Below are 26226 nucleotides of genomic sequence, written 5' to 3'. Positions count from 1 at the left end.
CAATCCAATTCCTACCAAGCTGCCAATGGTATTTTTCACAGAACTAGAACAATTTATTTGCCTTCTTATCTTCACTTGAGTATCTTTTGAGTATTCATTTATTTTTTCAACAATGATTTACTGAGAATCTACTCTAGAGAAAGTGTCATGTGTGGTTCTAAAATATGAAGATAGAGAATTGAGCTAGTAAGCATAAGAGCAAGAACACTGGTTTACATAAGACTAGAATAAGGGCAGGGAAGGACATCAAACCACCTGACCCTGTATGTTTCCCATATGGATGCTTTCAGCCCTTCAGTCAAAAAATGGACTCATAACATGTTAGTTTTTTTGAGATGAGTTCCCAATGCTATGCCCAGATGACAAAACATTCTGACCTAGAATTTCATATTTCTCATTGTTCAAACTTAGAATTTGGCCTTTAATCAGTATTAACAACAACAAAAATATATATCAGACTTCTCTGCTTTATAATACTTTCTTAAGCTAACCAAATAGATACGTTTTCCATATTTTATGGATTATTTTTTCATTCCTACTTTTCTGCAGCAAAGAGATAAGTTCTGCCCTAATTTATCTCTAAAGTAAGAGAGCAGGTACAGATTTTCTAAATTTGTTAATTTCACTATGGTGAAATTTTGCCTTAATTTAGGACATAAATTCATAATAGCCTAATATAATATATCCATTTTGACCTGGCTTACAAGCATTAATACTTGTATTACTGTCATTTCTGTAAAATTTCAAAATTGATATCTGATGCCTCTGGCTATATGTGAGATTTTTCAAATCAGTAATCTGATGATAGTTAACAGATCGTAACTACAATTTATGAACCCTATTCAATTAAAACCATTCAGTGAATGCCAGAAAATAAATACTTAAGTAAATAATTCAATATGAAAATAAATAAACATTCATCTATGTTGATATAAGTAAAATAAATCTTTATACAAAAAGTTTTGATTAAAAAATTAAACCTCAATTACATTCTGATTTCTAAATAGCATGGTAATATGATGTAGGAGTAGAAACTGAGTGTAGTGAATATTGAATTTTCAATTAACCATTGATAAAAAGATTGTGAGAAGGGCTAGTAAATCCCCTTTCCATAAGAAATTCTAGCTAGCTAGGACTTCTCTGGTGGTCCAGAGGTAAGACTCCATGCTCCCAGTTCAGGGGGGCTGGGTTCGATCCCTGTCAAGGAACTTGATCCCACATGCTGCAATCAAAGATCCTGCATCTGCAACAATGAAGATCCCGTGTGCCCCACAACTAATACCCAATGCTTGCTGTGTTCCTGGTGTGTGCGTGCTCAGTTATGTTCAATTCTTTGCAAAGCCATGGACTGTAGCCCGCCAGGTTCCCCTGTCCACGGGTTTCTCCAGGCAAGAATACTGGAGCCAAATAAATAAATAAATAAATTTTTTAAAGAGAAATTCTACCTAAGACTCAGTCTAGAAGCTGTAGTGACAGAGATAAGAAGAGACAATGGAGAGAGGAGCTAAAAGATATAATGAGCAGTAAACACATGGGTGAGAGGTGTGAATCACAAGGGAGGTGGGAGCAAAACAGGTGACACTTATTTTCACACTTGACTGGTTGGAAATGGCCAGGAGAAAAGATAGGAAATAAAGTAGAAAGGAAGTCTCTGCAGCCTTTCCCTTTGCTTCTTAGAAAACAGCAGATTGAGTGCTTGCTTTTGTGCTAGATGAGTATCTATCTGGATAAGTGAAGGTCAACTCTGTTTAAAGGGTGAAATGATGACAGTAAAGCAATTAGTACAGAGCCATTAATTCAGTTAATTCATTAATTCAGTTAAAAGAAATAGTTGAAATGCAAAGAGGAATTCCTAGTTTGAATCCAAGATTTCTATTTATCTTAGCTGTGCTTAAAATTAGCTTTTCATTTTCCATACTATCTATGTAATTGACTAATATTCATACTGATGATTAAATAAAACATATATCATTACAGATAAATGCAAAATCACAATTTGGTCTAAATCTCCATTACAAAGAAAGAAAAAGTTTGTCTTACAATTGTCACCATCCCATGCAGTTGCGTGAGAAGTCCTAAAGCCATAATTTTCCAACTCATTTAATCTCATGTTCCCTTTTTAAACATAATCCCAGGGGATTCTGATCTGTATCCATTGTTGCTGCTGTTCAGCTACCCAGTAATGTCTGATTCTTTGCGACCCCATGGATTGCAGCACGCCAGGCCTCCCTGTCCCTATGATCTGTATCCATACCACTCAACAAAACTTTTGCTGAGTTTTTTATATTTTATTTTATATTGGAGTGTAGTTGATTAAAAATGTTATTTTCTATAATTTATATTATGAAAGCATATATTACCCTCCTACCTTCCATACCAATACCACTGCCCTACGGCATATTCTTCTTTGAGATTCAGTCTTAAAGGAGTCATTCGACTTTTATGTGGTGGCATTATATTGCCAAAATAAATAGAGATGAAACAGACAACTGGATTACATTATCATCTAACATGTCTACACTGATAAATACTGAATTGCACAACTAATAAAGCACAATACATACATCTACAAACAGAAAATATTTTGCTGTATTTGGTATTATAAAGTGCTATAGTCTGATTATAAGACCTATTCTCTATTGGTTGCTATTTCTCTGATTAGGCTAGAGAAAATAAAGAATTCAATGTATTATAAGGGAAGGAAAAAGCAAATGAGTCAGAGACTTCCATTTAGGTCAGAGCAGTTAGAAGAGTAATTACTACCCAGCAAGACAGGGAGATGGGGCCATCAGGGCAGACCTTGGTTTTGCTAAACCAGAAAGCAAGACGTCATTTTTTAAAGGCTAAAACTTGTGCCACTTCAAAAAAATCATGCAACTAAACAATTCTTGTTGCTTGCTAAATAGATTTGCTAGTGTAAGCTAATATGAAATACACAGCAAACTTTAAAAAAAGAAAAAAATGCATATTTTAGTTCAGGATATCCAGCTGAGGTTAATTCTATAGCCTTCTTTTAAAAAGCTGTCAGGAGATTTCTAACACTTCCATCTCTTAGTTAACTGCCCTTTCTTAATAAATGACAGAAATTAACATAATTTCAAAATTTTAATCAAAATCAACTAACATTCTTTAAAGGAATTATATGGCTAATGCATACACAGGAGTGATAAAAGCTACAATGTTATCTATTTCTAAGGGAATGGGGCCCTCAAGGAATGCATAGTCTGGCCTCAGGGATATAGATGTATACATCTGAAAACTACTGGGCAAAACAAAACATAACTGGTTTTATGAGAAAGAAATTACTTAAAGCACTAGAGGAACTCAGGGGACAAAGGCAATAGATTAACTGGGAGACTAGTGGAGTTTTCTCGGATAACGGAGGGTTTGATCTGGACTTTAAAAAACTTGGTTTTTAAAGGGTAGAAGAGAGAATGAGGGACATTCCAGACAGATGGTACATTACAGGCAAATGTTTCCTCCTTGTCTGAAGAATAAATGTCTAGTTTAGATGTATTAAGTGGACAAATAGGAGACAATGCACAGATAAGTGAAACCCGTAGCTTTGAAAGCCAAATTAATTCTGGATATTAGTTTGAAGACAATAGGAAATTGTTGGTTTTTAAGCACAAGAGTGACTTAATAAGAAAACTTTGAAATGTCCTTTGTTCTTTTGCACGAATACATACTAAATACATAATACATGTTTTCATAAAAAGCCCATGTATACAATGCTGGTAAAATCAGAATCTTAAAAAGAAGCTGTGAATCTTCTCAAATTTGACAAGATAATATAAATAATTGATCACCTACTGAGCTTGGTCAAATGCCTGTCAGGGATGCCAGATTACAGAACACAATGCAGAAACTAATCATAACATTCTCAGAAACAATAGAAAAACAATGAAGGTTCACACTTACAAAATACGATGTGGAAAAGAGGAATGTTTTCCAGTGTTAAAACGTAGTATCTTCAAAATCTAGGCAAATTAGTCAATATGGTCAGGAGGGGCCAAAACAAAGCTATCAAATGTCTAGGACACGTCTGGACTCTTTTGCTTATAAAGATAGCAAATTTAAAAACTAAATATTATTTTAGAAAGACTGTACTGTATTTCACTGTACTAAATATCTCAAATATGGTGGGGTGGGCTGGGAAAAAGCTAGATTAGACACTGTGATAGAAATAATCCTATATGTTCAACAAACTCAATTTTCTTTTAGTCTAAAGGCAATAAGAATAGATTTCCCAAGCTCCTGTGTTTAGGAAATGCTCTTGACTGAGTTGTGGCCAAACAGAATATGGATAGAAGTGATACACAACACTTCCAAGACTGGCTCCTAAAACCTCCATACTCTCCCTCTTTCCTAGCATGCTGGCCAGATGCAAAAATACCCAGTACAATGCTCTGAGACTCCTGAAGATTTAAGAAACAAAATACAACAAAAGCCACATGATGAGAGGAGATTAAACCTCTGAATGACTGTGGAGGTGGAGCCCTCCTCCAGCTTCCCCATGGGCTCTGCTGTCAAGATCTGAAGGAGGCAAGGGAGTGAGTTGTGACAGGATCTTAAGGAAGAGGGTTTCTAGACAGAGGGAACAGCAGATGCCTTGCAGCAAGAATATTCTAGGCATACTTGAGGAACAGAAGGAGAACAGTGTGCCTGGAGAGGCAGCAATATGGCGGGGTTAAGGGGAAAGTAAAAGGAGATGAGGTCAAAGATGTAATAGTGTACCAAGTCACATGAGCCTGTGAATAGCTGTAAGACACTGCCTTTTCTTTTAGTGAAATGGAAACTCACTAACGGATTTTGAACAAAGGCATGGCATCAAATAAGTTATATTGAAAATGTTCCTTTCTCAAGATTGCTTTGGCTATTCGAGGTTTTTTGTATTTCCATACAAATCTTGAAATTATTTGTTCTAGTTCTGTGAAAAATGTGGCTGGTAACTTGACAGGGATTGCACTGAATTTGTAAATTGCTTTGGGTAGTATACTCATTTTCACTATATTGATTCTTCCGATCCATGAACATGGTATATTTCTCCATCTATTAGTGTCCTCTTTGATTTCTTTCATCAGTGTTTTATAGTTTTCTATATATAGGTCTTTAGTTTCTTTAGGTAGATATATTCCTAAGTATTGGAAAAACCTCGAATAGCCAAAGCAATCTTGAGAAAGAAGAATGGAACTGGAGGAATCAACTTGCCTGACTTCAGGCTCTACTACAAAGCCACAGTCATCAAGACAGTATGGTACTGGCACAAAGACAGACATATAGATCAATGGAACAAAATAGAAAGCCCAGAGATAAATCCACACACATATGGACACCTTATCTTTGACAAAGGAGGCAAGAATATACAATGGAATAAAGACAATCTCTTTAACAAGTGGTGCTGGGAAAACTGGTCAACCACTTGTAAAAGAATGAAACTAGATCACTTTCTAACACCCCACACAAAAATAAACTCAAAATGGATTAAAGATCTAAATGTAAGATCAGAAACTATAAAACTCCTAGAGGAGAACATAGGCAAAACACTCTCAGACATAAATCACAGCAGGATCCTCTATGATCCACCTCCCAGAATTCTGGAAATAAAAGCAAAAATAAACAAATGGGATCTAAGTAAAATTAAAAGCTTCTGCACAACAAAGGAAAATATAAGCAAGGTGAAAAGACAGCCTTCTGAATGGGAGAAAATAATTGCAAATGAAGCAACTGACAAACAACTAATCTCAAAAATATACAAGCAACTTCTGCAGCTCAATTCCAGAAAAATAAATGACCCAATCAAAAAATGGGCCAAAGAACTAAATAGACATTTCTCCAAAGAAGACATACGGATGGCTAACAAACACATGAAAAGATGCTCAACATCACTCATTATTAGAGAAATGCAAATCAAAACCACAATGAGGTACCACTTCACACCAGTCAGAATGGCTGCAATCCAAAAATCTGCAAGCAATAAATGCTGGAGAGGGTGTGGAGAAAAGGGAACCCTCCTACACTGTTGGTGGGAATGCAAACTAGTACAGCCACTATGGAGAACAGTGTGGAGATTCCTTAAAAAATTGCAAATAGAACTACCTTATGACCCAGCAATCCCACTGCTGGGCATACACACCGAGGAAACCAGAATTGAAAGAGACACATGTACCCCAGTGTTCATCGCAGCACTGTTTATAATAGCTAGGACATGGAAACAACCTAGATGTCCATCAGCAGATGAATGGATAAGAAAGCTGTGGTACATATACACAATGGAGTATTACTCAGCCGTTAAAAAGAATTCATTTGAATCAGTTCTGATGAGATGGATGAAACTGGAGCCAATTATACAGAGTGAAGTAAGCCAGAAAGAAAAACACCAATACAGTATACTAACACATATACATGGAATTTAGAAAGATGGCAATGATGACCCTGTATGCAAGACAGGAAAAAAGACACTGATGTGTATAACGGACTTTTGGACTCAGAGGGAGAGGGAGAGGGTGGGATGATTTGGGAGAATGGGAATTCTAACATGTATACTGTCATGTAAGTATTGAATCGCCAGTCCATGTCTGACGTAGGGTGCAGCTTGCTTGGGGCTGGTGCATGGGGATGACCCAGAGAGATGTTGTGGGGAGGGAGGTGGGAGGGGGGTTCATGTTTGGGAACGCATGTAAGAATTAAAGATTTTAAACTTTAAAAAATAAAATTAAAAAAAAATCAAAAAAAAAAAAAAGAAAGAAAATGTTCCATTCTGGCTACTCTGACAAAACTGAAGGAGAAACGGAAGGGTGGAGGAGCTAGGAGACTTCTACAATAATCCGGGGAGAATGATGAGGCTCAAACCAGGGAAACAGTGGGTAAATGTGATGAGACTCTGAAAATACACTGAATTCAGAACGGACAGAATTTACCCACAAATTGGATGTAGAACATGAGGAAAAGAGAGGAATCAAGGGAATGCTATAGTATCTTATATGAAGAACGAGGAGGGATAAATGCAGAAGGGAATGGCAACCCACTCCAGTATTCTTGCCTGGAGAATCCCATGGACAGAGGAGCCTGGCAGGCTACAGTCCATGGCGTCACAAACAGTCGGACACGCAAGAGGGATAAAACGTCGTTTAAAACAGGCATTTATTGAGATGGAAAATCTAGAGGAAGAAATGGTTAGGGGAAGAGAAGTGAGAATCAGAAGGTAAGTCTGGGATACAATAAACTTGGGATGGCTGTTAAATGTCCACATGGAGACACTAAGTTGGCAGCTGAAGTTTCATGATGCAGATTCACAGAAAAGGCACACAAGGGAAATAAAAATGTGGGAGTCATTGACATGTAGATGACATTTAAAGCTATAAGGCCAAATGAGATCACAAGAACTATGAGAGTAGACAGAAAGAAAATATTAAGAGTTCTGGGGCACTCCAACATTAAGAGAGCTAAAAAGAGAGGAGACAAAAAAAAAAAAACCAGACATAGAAAAGGACTGAAAACAATAAGCCAGTGAATCAGGAGCAAAACTAAAGGAAGAAATGTCATGGAAGTGTCAAGTGCTGCTTTTAGGTCAAGAGAGATGAAGACTGATATCTGATCTTTCGATTTAGTAGCATGGAGGTCAATAGTAAAGTTGGCCAGAGCTATTTCAGTTGAATGATGGAGGCATAAGCCAGTTTGGGATGTTTCATGAGAAAAATGAGAAAACTGAAATTAGAGACAGTAAGGATAAACAACTTTTTAGAGCAATCTTACTGTAAAGAGAAGGCAAAAAATGCAGCGGTGGCAGGAGAGGAGTAGGATCAAAGGAGGTTGTCCTTTGTTTTTGTTTTAAGATACAAGCTATAACAGTGTATTTGTGAGGAAGAAGACATATGTATACCTGTGGCTGATTCGTGGTGATGTATGGCAGAGGCCCAACATAATATTGTTAAGCAATTTTCCTGTAATTAAAAAAAACAGAATATCTCTAAGATGGCGAGACAGAACCATTGCAGAAGAGAAAACTGATGACTGAGAGAAAAAAGGGAGAATCACCCTGGAGTGATGTTCTTGAGTACATTCTAAAAATGGAATCTAATACACCAGTAAAGGATTGGCATTTGCGGAAAACCTGGATAGTTCTTCACCCACACTAACAAGAGAAGACAGAGCTTAGGCACACAAAGGCAGAAGGTGGTTAACTGTGAAGGTATATGCTGAAGGAAGATCTCTTCTGGCTGCTTGTTCTCTCAGTAGAAGTTAGGATGAGGCAGAGAGTTTAGCGATTGGGGAAAGAGGCGCAGATATGAAACAGACGTGTGTAAGTATGGAAGTATGAGTGGCATGGGGAGGTATGATTTCCAGGCAGAATTATAAGTCTGCTCGATTTCAGTGATCAAAACTTTTGCCAGTCCGTTATTTTTTTGGGCTCCAAAATCACTGCAGATGGTGATTGCAGCCAGGAAATTAAAAGACTCTTACTCCTTGGAAGGAAAGTTATGACCAACCTAGATAGCATATTAAAAAGCAGAGACATTACTTTGCCAACAAAGGTCCATCTAGTCAAGGCTATGGTTTTTCCTGTGGTCATGTATGGATGTGAGAGTTGGACTGTGAAGAAAGCTGAGCACTGAAGAATTGATGCTTTTGAACTGTGGTGTTGGAGAAGACTCTTGAGAGTCCCTTGGACTGCAAGGAGATTCAGCCAGTCCATTCTAAAGGAGACCAGTCCTGGGTGTTCGTTAAAGGAGACCAGTCCTGGGTGTTCGTTGGAGGCTGAAACTCCAATACTTTCGCCACCTCATGAGAAGAGTTGACTCATTGGAAAAGACCCTGATGCTGGGAAGGATTGGGAGCAGGAGGAGAAGGGGATGACAGAGGATGAGATGGCTGGATGGCATCACCGACTCGATGCACATGCGTTTGGGTGAACTCCGGGAGTTGCTGATGGACAGGGAGGCTTGGCGTGCTGTGATTCATGAGGTCACAGAGTCGGACATGACTGAGCGACTGAACTGAACTGAACTGAACTGACTGAAAATGGCAAAAGAATAGAGAGTATGTACAAGAGAACTGTTTCTGTCCTTCAGCCGCTAAGCTGTGTTTGACTCTTTGCAACCCCACGGACTGCAGCACCCCCATGTTCTTCTGTCCTCCACCATCTCCCAGAGTTTGCTCAAATTCATTGTTCATTGATTTGGTGATGTTATCGAACCATCTCATCCTCTTCCTCCCCCTTCTCCTATCTTTATACAATGTCTTCAATCCTTCCCAGCATCAGGGTCTTTTCCAATGAGCTGGCTTTTTTGCCTCAGGTGGCCAAACTATTGGAACTTCAGCATCAGTACTTCCAACGAATATTCAGGGTTGATTTCCTTTAGAATTGACTGGCTTGATATCCTTGCAGCCCAAGGGACTCTCAAGAGTTTTCTCCAGCACCACAATTTGAAAGCATCAATTCTTCGGCCCTCATTCTTCTTTATGGACCAACTCTCACAAAAGAATTATATAGAGATTATCCATGAAATTTAAGATAGGTTTAAAAGGTAGTAAAATATGAGGAAATGAAGGATAGTAGGTAGGTAGGAGTCAAAAGATCGTTCAATCATGGGTATTAGGAAATAAACTATGGATAAATAATCAGGGAAGGATGCTTGGAATTCAGACTAGGGCAAGACTGCAGTTATTAGGATATGGTCTTGAATGAACATAGAATGTATTTGAGGAATAATGGAAGGCAAGATCTCTGAAGGACACAGTGTCAAGGAACCAAGTGTCTAGAGTAGTGAAAACATGATTCACATGGATATTAAAGTCTTTAAGAATTATGGCAGGAGAAATGGGAGAAGTGAAGTGAGCCAGGAGCTAAAATACTCAATTAATAAGGTTATATTCAACAAGGAATCTAAAGCAAATGAGTTGAAGAATCTTTGTACTACTAAAGGTAGGTATTCATCATAAGGAATGGGAACCTGCTTTTTGCCTTTTACAGAATATTAATGACCACACTAGAAAGACAGGTAATTGAAAGCTATTTAAAGATTCAGGACTAAAATTGTATCTATTAAGTCATGGGTAAATCATCTGAACATCTTTAAGGTTGGCTCACACCTCTCCGTTCTGTAGGAAGAGTCCTTCAGAAATGAACCCATATGACTAATGTACCTCAACTTTCTCTGAAAGAAGAGTCAACTGACATAATTTATTTAGATTTACTTTTAAATTATTTGATCTTTAAAAAAAGTACCTATACAAAGAGCACATAAGAACAGAGAAATTATTAAATCAATACAATGCTTTATTAAGTATGTTTAAAAAGGAAACAATAGTTATATTTCAAAATTAAGTACTATTTTTCAAATACCTGGGCAGGAGGAATGCAAAGGAAGGAAATGTTTGAGCCATTTAACATGAGATTATTTCCTCCTATGCGTATTCTTACTACTGTATGTCAACAGGGAAATCTGCAGGTTTCAGACAATTGTTAAACGATCACTCTGACCACTGTCCACAACTGTTCAAGCTTAAGGAGGCTATGCAGCAAGGAGACTATGAGAAATACCATATATTTCTAGTGGTGACCATTTAGCTTACAATGGCATTGTGACTCAGCAGCAGTTAAACTCTAAATATTCCCAGTTACATTACATATTATACTCACAAATTATAATCTTTCACAGAGATAAACATCATCAAAAAGTAAGTATCTCTTTAATTTTCACCACTTCTAGAAAGAAAGCTACAAAACTCCTACAGGCAATCTGGTTTGGGTCAATGTATCAGAATCAAAAGCACAGTTGACCCTTGAAAAAAAATTCAAGTATAGTTCATAGTCAGCCCTCCGTATCTACAGTTTGTTTATATCTGTGGTTCCACATCTGTGGATTCAACCAGCCACAGATGGCATACTACTGTAGCATTTATCACTGAAAAAAATCACATATAAGTGGATCTGCACAGTTCAACCCATGTTGTTCAAGTGTCAACTGAAAATGAAAACTGAAGAAGCTTTCCAGGATAGCTATCTGTCATGACAATATTTACCATGTGATAAGGAAACAAAAGCTAGTAAAAGACACATTTCTGCCTTCAAGTCCCCCATAAACTAGAGGGAAAGACACACATATAAGAAAAATATATATGTACAATATACATTTGCATATGAAATGCTAAGGCACCAAAAACGAAGGGTGATTAAATCTGAGTCAGAGGAGGACCATAGGTGATATCTAAACTGGGCCTGGAGGACTGAGTTAGGGCTCAGATGGTACGTTTATGTATGTCTGTGTTCTGGGAGAAGTTGGTATTGGGAAGTAAGAAGCTCATGCAGATGGAAAATCATCAGTAAAATCTAGAGGAATAAATACATAGCACAGTTAGGTTAATTGTGAAGAGAGAGGTGTGGCTTATGAGGAGAAACAATGGATGATATATTTGCAAAATGAAATTGCAAATGTAGCCTTGTAATTTATTTTTAAATAGTTAAGTAGTCTGTTAGACTAAGCAGACTGTTTTTACTTCTGTTAAGTAGTTATTTGCCTAAGTGTGTTCCATAAATACTAGTTTTATGGAATATTGTCAGATATGGCATAAAAAATGTTTCTCTGATCAAATAATGTTAAACAAAATTTAAAGCATCTTTTCACTCTAGACTTTTCTGCACTTCTTAATATACTACTACACATTGTCAATCTCAAAAGAAAATATACAGTTTTATGGATTAATTTGACCACATAAATGCACCCCCCACCACCTTTTTTAAGGAGCATATTAGAAGACTAACATTTTGTGGAAATGTATTCTGAAAAATGTTACTGGGCCAATGAGGATATCACTACAATATAAACTGGTTCCTTACCATATGATATATATATATGTATATATACATATATATATTCCTCATACATATATATATTCCTCACTCAATAAACTTTTTTAGTACCTTCTATATGCTAAGCCTAATAGTGCATAAAAATATACCAGCCTTATAAATTCAAATTATGGTCACAGGAATAAAAATAAAAGATTCTATCTGGGTTTATCTGAACAAAACAAAAATGAACTTGAATTCTTATTGTAAGGGACACAAAATCATCAGGGTATAGTGGCAATTAGGACTGACTTAAGAGTGGAACTGTCTGAATTTAAATCTTAACTATCCCACTTACTAGATGTGTGACCTTGGGAAAATTACTTAACCAATCTGTGCTGATTTTCTTCTCTGTATAATGGGAGCTGCAACATTACCTAAGTCAGGGGTTGTTCTGCTGATTAGATAAATGTAATAAGTTAACATTTACAAAGTGCTAGATATAGAATAAGCACAATGTGGCTTTATGTTAAGTAAGTAAATATGCTTGGGTCAGAAGGAGTGCTTTTTTTTCCTTTCCCAAAGTATTTTATTGCACATTTATTCTGGGAAATTTCCACAATAAATCTTTAGCCTGTTTAGAGTTTGGTGAAAATGAGATGGAACAAGGCCATTTGGGTTCTTCCCTTAAATAGGAAACTTTACTGAAACATCAATGTTTACCCTGGGTAGTGAGCCAGAGTCTCTGAGCTTTCATTATTTTGTCCTTACACCTGGTTGGAAAAGTCAGGATATAAAAATGTAACAGAAGGATGAAGGAATAAAGTTGATCACTAGTTTTCTTATATTACTTCCTCCTATTTTTCAAACTGTCCAAAATCAGGATGCATTATTTTTCTATCCAGAAAAAAAGTTACTTTAGAAAGTTAGCTTTCAAACTAGAGTTAGAAATGAAGATGAATGCAATACAGTAACTTTTCTCCTTTTCTCCTTTTCAGTCCAAAAAATAGTGGTCAGCTAACTGGGAAACTAAGGTAGGATGAAGAATTATGTTTCAAATTAGAAATGGTTGTGAATTTACCACCAAAGTAACCCGAAAACTCATAATTTAAAAATTCATGAACATTAATATATTTTAAAGAAAGCAATATGGCTTAAATTCATTGCTGCTTAAAAATTCAGATCACTGTACTTCTTGAGAAAAAAAGGTGTTCAGAATTACCTTAAAAGTAAAATTGTAAGAGCTTAAGAACTCAAATTCTGAGGATTAAAACTAAGAGTCTTGGAGGCTCCCCTGTGGCTCAGACAGTAGAGTCTGTCTGCAATGTGGGAGACCCGGGTTTGATCCCTGGGTCGGGAAGATCCCCTGGAGAAGGAAATGGCAACCCACTCCAGTACTTTTGCCTGGAAAATCCCACGGATGGAAGAGCCTGGCAGGCTACAATCCATGGGGTCGCAAAGAGTTGGATACAACTGAGTGACTTCACTTTTCTTATAGACATTTCATAATAACAAAGTCTAAATTTTTTTTTCTTCCAGATTGAATAAAAGTATTTCCTTGAAAATTGGATGAATCATTCTGAATGCTCACGTCAAAAATCTTGGAATCATCTCTCTCACACTCCACATCCAATCGTCCAATATGTCCTTTCTGCTCCTCTTCAATATATATTCCAAGTCTGCCCACTTAACACATCTGCCCACAACCACCTTCATCCAAACCAGAGTCTTAATTGCTCTATCTGCCACCATCCTTCCCCTTAGTCTGCATCCCAAACAGCATGCATAGGAGTGATCCCATTACAACAGAAGTCTGATGTGTCACTCTGCACAAAACCCAGTGCTTTCCCATCTTGCCTGAAGTAAGAGGAAAGTCCCTGCTAAATTTTCCATGACCTGATCCATGTTACCCCTCTGAGCCCAGTCTTCCTCCCCTGTTCCATTTCAGTCTCCTTGGCCTCATTACTGTTTACAGAACAAGTCAGTCAGACCTGGGCACATGCTGTTCTTTCTGCCTGGAATGCTCTTCCTGCAGATGTTTATGTGGCTCAAACGTCACCTTATCTATAAGGTTTTCCCTGACCACCACTTTTTTCTGTTATAAGAAAGGTTTTATTTTTTTTTTTAATTTAAGTGAAAGTGTTAGTCACTTAGTCATGTCCCACTCTTTGCGACCTCATGGATTGTAGCCCGCCAGGCTCCACTGTCCATGGAATTCTCCAGGCAAGAATACTGGAGTGGGTAGCCATTCCCTTCTGTAGGGGTTCCCTTCTTCCTGACCCAAGGATTGAACCTCAGTCCCCTGCATTGCAGGCAGATTCTTTACCAACTGAGCCACCAGGGAAGCCTTTATTGAAGTATAGTTAATTTACAATGTTGTATTGGTTTACAGCGAAGTGATTCAGTTATACATACTAAATATATATATATATTCTTTTTCATTATAAGTTATTACAAAATACTGAGTATATTTCCTTGTGCTATACAGTAGGTCCTTGATGTTCCCTTATCTTGTATATAGTAGTGTGTATATGTCAATCTCAAACTTTTAATTTAGCTCTCCCCTCCCCATCCCCTTTGGTAACCACAAGTTTGTTTTCTATGTCTGCGAGTCTATTTCTGCTTTCTAAAGAGGTTCATTTGTATCATATTTAGATCGCACATCTAAGTGACATTAAACGATAGTTGTCTTTCTCTGTCTGCTTACTTCATGTCATATGATAATGTCTAGGTCCATCCCTGTCACTGCAAATGGCATTATTTCACTCTTTTATATGGCTGACAATATTGCATTATATGTATATATCTTCATTGTCAATTCATCTGTCAATGGACATTTAGCCCAGATATTGCTTCCATGTGTGGCTAATGTAAACAGTGCTGCCATGAATACCGGGGTGCATGTAACTTTTCAAATTAGTTTTCTACAGATATATGCCCAGGAGTGGGACTGCAAGATCATATGGTAACTCTATTTTTAGTTTTTAAAGGAACCTTTATACCATTCTCCATGGTGGCTCCACCAAGTTACATTACCACCAACAGTGTAGGAGGATTCCTTTTTCTCCACACTTCCTCTGGTATTTATCATTTATAGACTTTTTAGTGATGGTGATTCTGACACATGAGGTGATAATGTAAATCAAATCCCACTGCAGTATTGATTTGCATTTCTCTAGTAACTAATAGGAGAAGGCAATGGCACCCCACTCCAGTACTCTTGACTGGAAAATCCCATAAATGGAGGAGCCTGGTAGGCTGCAGTCCATGGGGTCACTGAGGGTTGGACATGACTGAGCGACTTCACTTTCACTTTTCACTTTCATGCATTGGAGAAGGAAACAGCAACCCACTCCAGTGTTCTTGCCTGGAGAATCCCAGGGACGGGGGAGTCTGGTGGGCTGCCGTCTATGGGGTCGCACAGAGCCGGACATGACTGAAGCGACGCTGCAGCAGCAGCAGCAGCAGCAGCAGTAACTAATAATATTGAACATCTTTTCATGCGCTTGCTGGTCATGTATATTTTCTTTGCAGAACTGACCACTATCTCTTTTAAAACTGCAAATCATCCCATGAACATATTTTCTATCGTCTTTCCCAGAATTTTCTCTACATCATCTAACCTCCTAGGCATTTTCCTTATTTATTTCATTGTTTCTCTTAATAGAATGAAAGCTTCATGAAGGCAGGATTTTTCTCTGTTTTGTTTCCTGTGGTATTTTATTCCCAGAAGCTAGAATGGAGCTTAGCACACGTGTGTGCATGCATGTTAAGTTGCTTCAATAATGTCCAACTCTTTGTGACCCTATGGACTATAGCTGCCCAGGCTCCTCTATCCTTAGGATTCTCCTGGCAAGAATACTGGAGTTGATTGCCATCCCCTTCTCCAGGGGATCTTTCCAATCCAGGATCAAACCCATGTCTCTTATATTTCCTGCATTGGCAAGCGGGTTCTTTACCACTAGAGCTATCTGGGAAACCTTTAGCACACAGTAGCTACTTAGTAAACATCTGGTGAATGTCAACTGAAAGTGAAGATTGTAGATAGGTTATTGCATATATACTCCTGTTATTTGGAGAGATGCCTGAGTTGGACCTATAATTTTAGGAGACATCAGTGAAGATGCCATCAAAAATAAAGCCTAGAGAGATTTAGTACAGAGGAAATTTTCAGGAGAACTCATTTTCATAACATTTGTTGGAAAAGTATAATATAATGATCAAAAATAATATACTTTTTGCAAATTTCAGATTAGCAAAATTTTCAAAACTGAAGGCAATTAAAGTGATAAAAATATGTAACTAACTCCAGTTTGAGTCAATTTGAATTGCATTCTAATTGCACTTTGTTTTATTTCACACTCAAGGTTATCTCAACTTTCTCAGCAAATGAAGAACATGTATGTCTTCTCATCCCTCTGACTACCATCTGATTTTAAACAATAACCATGGAATATTAATAAGGAAATGAAACACATGTAATATGTTCCTAAAAATTTCCCATTCTAGTTTGTATCTTCTGTGAGCTTTTAACTTAACTGGTAACTGTCAGGACATGTCAGAACTGAAATTAATATACTTTGACATAAATGGAGATGACGCTTTTCTTTCCAAATACTTGAAACTTAATTCTGAAGCTTCTTCAACATACAAATGCAGAGTCCGAGGTCAGACAACACTTTGCTGAGAATCAACCATTAGAATGCTGAATGGTGCCTTCAAAGACTCTGCTGTCTGCATTTTGTGGAAACAGATGTGCAAAGTAGGGAAAGCATTATAAAATAACCACCACTACTGCTTGGTAATTTGTGTTAATTATATGTATAAAGTTGTCAACCCATTGTACTTCTTAAATGACATCACTCATCAATCCCTGTAATTTGTTTCAACATGATACAAATAGAGTTGGGCTGAAAGTTGCCTAGCTGCAGAATAATCTAAGATCTTTTCCACACACCTTTAATGTGAATTCACAACCACCACTTTTCAAAATGTAACATTTCAGCACATACTATATTTAAATTTCTAAAATCTGCATTATATATTTCAAGTATGTTTAAATCACAGTTAAAGTACTGGAAAAGCCTACATAATTTAACAAGCAATATGTATTAGAGTGTGCTGATTCAGCAGATGATAGGCAATCAACGGGCCAACCTTACCTGTATAAAAACTGCAAATAACGGCTGGTTTAAAGTAATGAAGATGAAGAAGCTGAGAAAGAAATTAAAGTTTCATAAAGGAAATAGACAAGGGAAATTGAATGAAAAGAAGATATATAAAGGCAAGAGTGCTGAAAATATAAAAGCAACCTGAACAGTAAGTAAAACAGAAATCAAGTAAATGAAATGGATTCAGGATCCAAGTTAAAAAGAAACTGATACTACTCAACCATTACATAAAACTCACATTTTTAAAAATAGAAATTATTATAAACAAGGTGGGAGTAAATAAAACAAGAGAAATGGGGAAACTGCTATGAAACAGGTAATGGCCCTGAATTATTCTTAGTTCTTCTTTCCAGTAAAGTCTCTACAGCTTCTCTTCTCTAGCACATACATCTCTCTAGCTCTCCTCAGTGAGTCTAGCATTACACTACCTGCCAGAGCCCAACATATCCATTTTTCAAAAGACATTCATGTGGAGTATGGAAGTCAAGAAAATATCAAAATTTGAAAGCCTTCTGGTTGACTTATTATAAGTCATGTTTAACACTCATTAAATACCAGTATCATAGACTCATAGACTTGCAAGGTCAAAAAAGATGTTGAAGGTCTTCCAGTCCAACCAAGTATCCATTCTCAAATTTCCTCTGACATTCTTGCCACACAGCTGTATTACTTTTACTGAAACATGTTGACTGAAGGAGAATTCGCCATTTTCCAAAATGGTCCCTTTCACCTTCAGCCTATTAGTCATTTAATTATGATGGCACCCAAACTAAATACTTTTACCTGGGATATTTACTGATAATAAAGCATTTAGAAAAATCACAGTGCCTGGGGCCTAACCCAGAGAGACTCTGATTTAGAATAAGCATATTTTTTTTCAATTTTTTTTTTAATTTTAAAATCTTTAATTCTTACATGTGTTCCCAAACATGAAAAAAAATAAATAAAAGCTAAAAAAATAATAAACTGCTCTATTTAAATAAAAATAAAAATAATAGTAATACAAAGCCATTTATTTACTGAATCACAGAATATGCCACAGTACAACTCCTCAGCACAGAATCCAGATCTATTACATGTCGGCTCTTTAAAAAAAAAAAAATAGAATAAGTATATTGTCAAAGTTCCCAAGGTGATTCTAATATGCAGCCAGGGTTGAGAAACACCGCAGTAGACTAGGTTCAGTTCACACCAAGATGATTATGCAGATTGGTATACAGATGATGACACACTCCTCGATGATTATACAGTGTTGATTTATGCCACTAAGTTTGTGGTAGTTTGGGCTGCAGTATAAAAGTAATACCATTTTGTTTGAATGTTTTCAGTCATTTCATGGTCCTAGTCACTCCACTGCAAACATCTCCACTTTAGCTAAATTTCCTGTGAAGTGTGGCTTACAAAAAAAAATGAATGTGACCATCACAGTAAAAGTTTATTTAGGCAGAAAGCATTAATGGATGCTGAATCTGGGATTGTGGCAGTGGCCTAAACTTAATGAGAAACATGGTATTCACAATTAAATTTGATCATGCCATGGTTTTCATCCTAACATACAGCTCCTCCCTGTTGTTTTAGCCTCACATTTAGCGTAAAGATAAACGGACTCTTTTAACAAACTGTTTTGCTAATGAGCCTCTCTTCTTCTTTCTGGAAAGTAACCCACTAAATCTGAAATTCATATAACACAAAAGTTTGCAAAATGTTTTGAAGAGTTTCATAAAGTCATATACATGTCTATTATAATTTATACTAATCTGTTATAGTTTTTATTAATTATTTGAGTTGCATAATGACCTCATTAGCCTTACATTATTTGGGGATATATCCATGTACATGCTTGTGCACGCGCGCGCACACACACACACACACACACACACACGTAGATTCTCCTGCCAACCAGGAAAACCTCAGAACCTTAATATCCTCTTTTCATAATTGTGCAGAGAAAATACATTAGAAGTACCTCTCAGCCACTGCATATCCAAACACACCATGAAGCCTCCTTTTTCTACCCTTGCTCACTAATGATTTTATGTCAGACTATATGAATTATCTCTTTAACTTTCAAAAGGAGCCTTCTTATTAATAGCCTCCATAAGGTGGCATGCATAGAAAATTAACAGCATCTCTTCTATGATGGACACGGTGATTCGCTGCTACTCTTTCCTCCTACAGGCGGTTCCTGATTCCCTATACAGGTACCGTTAAGACCACATATGCAGTTTTCCGCCTTCCTTAGTGAGGTCACAAGCATATGACCCTAAAAAGACCTGACAAAGACAACCAGCATGCTGAGAATGACAGAGTGAAAAGGCAGAAAGAGCTTGAGTTCTCCACATTGCTCAGCTAACCAGGCTTTCAATCACCCTTCCACCAGATCTCTCCAAAGGTGAAAAAATCAAGTTTTTGTATAAGACACTTTCCGGGTGTTCAGTTCCTTGTAGCCACAAATATACTAAATGATACACTTGCCTATCTCTAATAACTTTTCCGTTTTTAATCCTTAGATTTTTCAGCAATGGAAAAAGAAAACATGGAAATAAGTCTTTGCAGATGATCAAGGTGAAGTGCACAGATTCTGGTATCAACTCCAGTATGTGGAGAATGGACAGGAAGGCGTTTCCCACATCAATAAGCAGCGACTTCACTTTCACCTTTCACTTTCATGCACTGGAGAAGGAAATGGCAACCCACTCCAGTGTTCTTGCCTGGAGAATCCCAGGGACAGGGGAGCCTGGTGGGCTGCCGTCTATGGGGTTGCACAGGGTCGGACACGACTGAAGCGACTTAGCAGCAGCAGCAGCAGATGAGTGGCCTACAATTCAACTCAATTCTTACACTATCTCTGGGTAGATACCAGATTCCACAAGTTAAGAGACCAGTCTTATAAGACTGAAGACTGCACCGCCACTTCAGATCCTAGTCACAAACTGGATTACCTGCATTTCTAACCAACTGGCTATAAATTGGAGGATCATAAGACTCCCTCCATTTCACTTCCTGTTGGGTGGTCAAAATGTTCCTTTGCTTTTAAGGTAAAAATAAAAGACGCATTCTTCAGTTTCACAGAGAATTATATTAAACAACGGATTCACCATTTTGTTTCACTATATCCTGCCATTTTTCAGGCGACTTCATAATTTCGTCTTCCCAAAACTTTTTATCTTTTTGAGCAAAGAGCTGTTTCAGGTATCTTTTATAGTCTTCCAGGGAACTGAATTTTTTTTCCATGAAGAGAATTTTGTAAAGACAAATCTGAAGGTACAGTGCCTGGTGAATACAGCAGAGGAATCAGAACTTCCCAGCCAAGCTGTAACAGTTTTTTGCCCGGTCATCAAAGAAACATTTGGTATTGGGTTGTCCTGATGGAAGATTATGCATTCTCTGTTAAATAATTCTGGACAATTCGGGTCAAGTGCTGCCTTCAGTTGATCTGGTAACAGTACTTGTTGGAATTAATAGTTTGGTTTTCCAGAAAGAGCTCATAATAAAGGACTCCCTTCCAGTCACACCATAAATACCACATCACCTTCTTTGGATGAAGACTGGCCTTTGATGTGGTTGGTGGTGTTTCATTTCACTTGCCCCGTGATCTCTTCCAGTCCACATTATTGTACAGTATCCACTTTTCATTGCTTGTCACAATTTGTTTTAAAACTGGAATGTTTCCATTACATTTCAGTACAGAATTACATGAGTAAATACAGTCAAGAAGGTTTTTTCACTTAACTTATGTGAAACCCAAACCTCAAAGAAATGAACATAACCAAGCTGGTACAAATGATTTTCAGCACTTACTCTGGATATTTTGAGTATGTCAGCTATCTCCCACATAGTATAACATTGATGATTGTCCCTCTTGATTTGATCACTATCAACTTCAACTGTTCTACCTGACCATGGAGCATCATCCAGCAAGAAATCCCCAGCATGAAACTTCACAAACCACTTTGACACATTTGATCAGTCACAGCACTTTCCCCACACACTGTACAAATCTTTTTTTCAAGTGCATTTTTACCTTTTTTGAAATAATAAAGCATAAGTGAAAGAAAGAAAGTGAAAGAAAGTGAAGTCGCTCAGTCGTGTCCGACTCTGCGACCCCGTGGACTGTATAGCCCCCACTATGCTCCTCTGTCCATGGGATTCTCCAGGCAAGAATACTGGAGTGGGTTGCCATTTCCTTCTCCAGGGGATCTTCCAGACCCAGGGATCGAACCCAGGTCTCCCGCATTGCAGACAGACGCTTTAACCTCTGAGCCACCCATTAGACACCAAAATTGTTGCTTTTATCTTCCATCTTCAATATTAAAATGGCTACACAAAAATTCACCCATTTTGATGTTCTTTTTAAATGCACGCTGATATGACAGTTGTCACAGTATAATCTAACAAAATTGTTTCGAATGAAGTTAAAGACAACTAAGTGCTCCTAGAGCCATCTTACAGAAAAGACCAAATAAACCTTTTGGCCAACCCATTAGATTGCCTGTTTATTATTATAAAATATATACCTCAGGAAGGGCCTGACTAAACAAATGCAGAAGGCAAGGCATGAGAAAAAGGAGTGGAGTTTCCGTGCCCTCATCAGGAGCACTATTTCTTGGCACCACTGTGTGTTCACCAACCTGAAGTTCTTCAAACCCTTTGGGCTTTTATAGAGACTTATTCCATAGGCATGACTGATTTATTCATTGGTCATCGGTGATTGATTCAACCTCCAGCCCCTCTCCCCTCCCTGGAAGTTGAGGGATGGGACTGACAGTTCCAAACCTCTAATCATGTCTGACACCACTGGCAACCAGCCCCCATTCTTTAAGTGCTTTCTAAAAGTTACCTCACTAACATAACAAAAGACACCTTAATTACACTTAGGAAATTCCAAGATTTTTAGGAGATCTCTGTAGGAAATGGTGACAAAGAAGAAATGGTGACAAAGAACAAATATATATTTCTTATTATACATCACAATATCACATGATGTCAGTAGGGTGAGCCCTAATCCAATATGACTCTATCCTTACAAAAAGGAGACATTTGAACAAAGAGACACACCCACAGAAATAAATGCCAGGTGCACGTGAAAGTGAGAGAGGCTGGGACCTGGGACCTTTTCGCTGCAGTGCTTGCACCTGGACAAATGTCTCCCAGAGCAACAAAATACAAAGAAACTACAAGGGACTAAAAATAACTGCACACATGCGCAGTTGGGTCAACTAGTGCAATAAGATACAAAAAGGCCAGAAAGCAAATGCCACTTCTGAGGTGCTGGGAGAAAAAGCAGGGTTCTGAGCATGCACCTTGCAAACAGCAGCACCAGAGGGGGTGAGCAGAACACCTAAAGCCCCCCCTCCACCCAACTCACCTATCCACCACCACCATCACCTCATTTAAAGAACCACCTTGTGCCCCACTCAGAGAGCAACCAAGGAGCACCGGTCACTTGTTTGCACTCCCTTGGGTTGTAGCATGAGCCTCATTAAAGCCTTGCCTGAATTTATCATCTGGCCTCATCAATTTCTATTGATTAAAGAATCCCAGAACCTGTGTAAGTAACAGATGGAGATCAGGGTGATGTGAATACAAGATAGGGACACTAGAGACGGCCAGAAAACCATCAGAAGCTAGGTGAAAGGCTTGGAACCCCTCTCTGAGGAAACCAATTCTACAATTGCCTTGGTTTTGGACTTCTAGCCTCCAGAATTGCATGACAATAAGTTCCTATTGTACAAACATCCAGTGTGTGATAGTTTGTCACAGCCTCCAGTTAAGAGACAACAGGCCCTAAATGGGGTAACTTGTGCGAAGCCCCAAGTCACCAAAACAAGACTTAAAACCTAATCTAACTACAATTTCAGTCTCTCCTAGGAATGCAATCTTAACCAGTCATCTTGGAACTTCTTGGTCAGCACTAGTGACAAACTCTGCCTGATAGACCCCTGCCTATCTCCCAAAGGAAGGTGATCTTGTCAGAAATAATCCTTTACTTTTTTACGATTTCCTATCCCACCCATTTCTGACTTTAAAAGCCTTTCCTTCTTTGCAGCTCTTTGTAATTTCCTTTCTATTTGCTAGATGGGATGTTGTCTGATTCATGAATCATTGAATAAAGCCAATTAGATCTTCAAATTTACTCAGTTGAATTTTGTTTTTTAACAAGCTCTAGCAAACTAATACATAAATCAATGTTAAAAACAAACCCAAATTCCAAAGGAAACCACACACACAAAAAAACCTACAGAAAACAAGTTCACTTTTTCCATAATCATACTGACGTTTATTTTCATAGATAATTGATGGTAGTACAAAAAAAATGACTCTCAAAATAAAGTCTTTACATATAGATAAACCTTAGATCAGACACTGAAGAGATTCTTAAAAGAAAGAGGAATACTCTACAGAGAAAGAGAAAGAAATAATTTAGAGTGCATGTATTTTAACAGAAACTAAGATGGAATTTTCAAGTATACAAATGGAACAGAACAATAAAGAAGGTTAAGAGACAAGTGCACTTTCTCAAGAAAATGATGAAATAACAAATTCCAGAATAGATTAAGAAGATAATAATGAGCTGCCGAAGAGAAACCATTTGGATATACCTTTTTAAATTTTAATTCTTCACAAAGAATTATAAAATGCTATATTTGCATATTTTATCATTACTTTTTAAGTCTCCAGTTCCTTGAAGTTTCTTACTAAAGAACTGTCAGTAAAAAGATGTGGAAAAAGCTGTTTTGTATTGAATTTGAATATATTATTCACTTAATTACAACCTTCAAGTAACAAAGGTTTTCTAATGTAGTTTCATCTAAAATTAATAACTACTCAATAAATCCAAACATGTATGTGCTACAAGGTTTATTAACATTCCTATTTTATTGATTCTTAGCTTCCTTAAAGCTCATCTATTGCCCACAGGCTTGTGATACGCATATCACATAGTAAAAGAACTGCTAAATTCAAAACTGAAGATTAAAGTTTTTATTTACTATTAATTAATATTATATTTATACATAGGGCTTCCTAGGTGGCCCTAGTGGTAAAGAACCCATCTGCCAATTCAGGAGACATAAGAGACGTGAGTTTGATCCCTAGGGTGGGAAGATCCCCTGGAGAAGGAATGGCAACCCACTCTAATGTTCTTGCCTGGGGAATCCCATGGACAGAGGAGCCTGGCAGGCTACAGTCCACAGGGTCTCTGAGTTGACACAACTGAAGCAACTTAGCATGCACACATGTACATATTTATACATGAAGAGACTGCAAACAAGTGCAAAAGTTACCAACAGACTTATAAAATGATATTTTACATGAAAATCGGTACAATTTTTGTAGCTTAGGGGGAGTGTTACTGCATAAATACCTTCCCCATTTATTGACTGATGGCAGAAATTATTAGAGTGATTGATTCCTGAATAATACAAATATTTTTAAAGAGGAAAACATTTTAAGCTATCCTCAATGAAAACATTTAGGATCTCATCCTAAGTGCACATTTTTATAGCTGTTCAGTTGGCACTAGGGGAGAGAGTGAAGGAACGAAGCACCTGGAGCTAGAAGCATCAAAACTGGACTTCCTCGGTGGTCCAGTGGTTCAGACTCCTCACTCCCAATGCAGGGGGCCTGAGTCTGATCCATGGCCAAGGAACTAAGATCCCACATGGAAAAACTAAAGATACCACATGCTGCAACAAAGATCAAAGATCCTGTATGCCACAAATGCAGTCAAATAAATAAAAATTTTTTCTTAATGAACATCTTCTCAAGTAAACTCTGCTTTGGAACTCAGAGCCCCAGACACTGGATAGACTTGTGCAAACCATGGTCTAACTTCAATTTATTTTCAAACATTTATTGAGTATCTGTTACACACAAGATACTGAGCTAGGTTTTATGGTAGATACAAATATAAAAAAGGTATAGTGACCATCTTCAGAAGCTTACAATCTGTAGTGGTATAAAATAAGTTTAACATTCGTTAATAACACAGGCAGTAGAGTATGATGAGTAAGAACAAAGACCCAAGAGTTAAACTGGGTTGAATTGTGACTCTAACCTAACAAGTCATGTAATTTCTCTGTGCTTCAGTTTCTCATCTGTGCAGTGAGAACACAGATTGTTATGAAGACTAATTGAGTTAATTAATGTAAAGCACTACGAGCAGTGTGAGCAATAAATCTGAGGTAAGGGTCATTTGAGAAAACTAAAAATAATGTGCAACGGAATCCAAGAGAGGGCAAGATGGCATTTGGTGGGAAAATCAGGAATACTTTCCTAAGATAGAGAGCATAAAGCAGACAATATTAGTCATCTCTCCTCTCCCCATCGTAGGCAAAAGAGCTTCTCCACCTTTTTAGAAAGTACTTCTGCCACTCTGTTGCCTGACAGGTTCACTTCATGTGTGGGTAGTACTGTAACATATTCTTTTTCTTTTGTTTGCTCTTCCTGCTTCGTCACAGTGAGAACAACTTGTACTAAAACTGTCATTTTATAACAAAAAGATGTCAACATTCCACACACAGTCTTTGCAAGAATGTCAGGATGAATTTTTATGATGCCAGAGTCACGAATATCCTTCCACATTCATTTATTTTTAATATATGAAGAAGTGCTTGTCTGCTAAGGGAAAAGAGAATACGAGATGAATTTGGTTCACATCATGGTATTGATTTTTTAGGACGGCACAGATATTGGTGTGGTTATGACTCAACCAATAGTCTATACAAATAAAAATAATCATGCTTGCTCAAAGTAAAATAGGAATGCCTTATCAAATATTTGTAGATCATATATGTCTGGTAGTGCATCATATATGTCTGGTACATCATATATGTCTAAGTAGTGTCTGCTTCTTCGCAACCCCATGGACTATAGCCCACCAGACTCTACTGTCCATGGGATTTTTCAGGCAAGAAAACTGGAGTGGGTTGCCATGTCCTCCTTCAAGGCATATTCCCGACCCAGGGATTGAACCCACGTCTCTTACGTCTCCTGCATTGGCAGGTGGGTTCCTTATTATTAGCACCACCTGGGAAATTCTGTATATCATATACAACTTACTTAAAAAATAAGTCTTAAAAACTGTATAAACTTTTAAAATATTAACTTTTTAATTTTCCTTTAACTTTTAGTTGTAGGTATTGTGGGTTGAAGTGTGTCCTCCCAAAAGATATATATATTTATTTATTTAAATTTATTTTAATTGGAGGCAAATTACTTTACAATATTGTATTGGTTTCTAATGAGGTGGATGAAACTGGA

The sequence above is a fragment of the Capra hircus genome, chromosome 5 (assembly GCF_001704415.2).
Source record: "Capra hircus breed San Clemente chromosome 5, ASM170441v1, whole genome shotgun sequence".
Classification (NCBI taxonomy): domain Eukaryota; kingdom Metazoa; phylum Chordata; class Mammalia; order Artiodactyla; family Bovidae; genus Capra; species Capra hircus.
The sequence above is the reverse complement of the archived record's forward strand: the minus strand, read 5'-3'. Positions refer to the sequence as shown.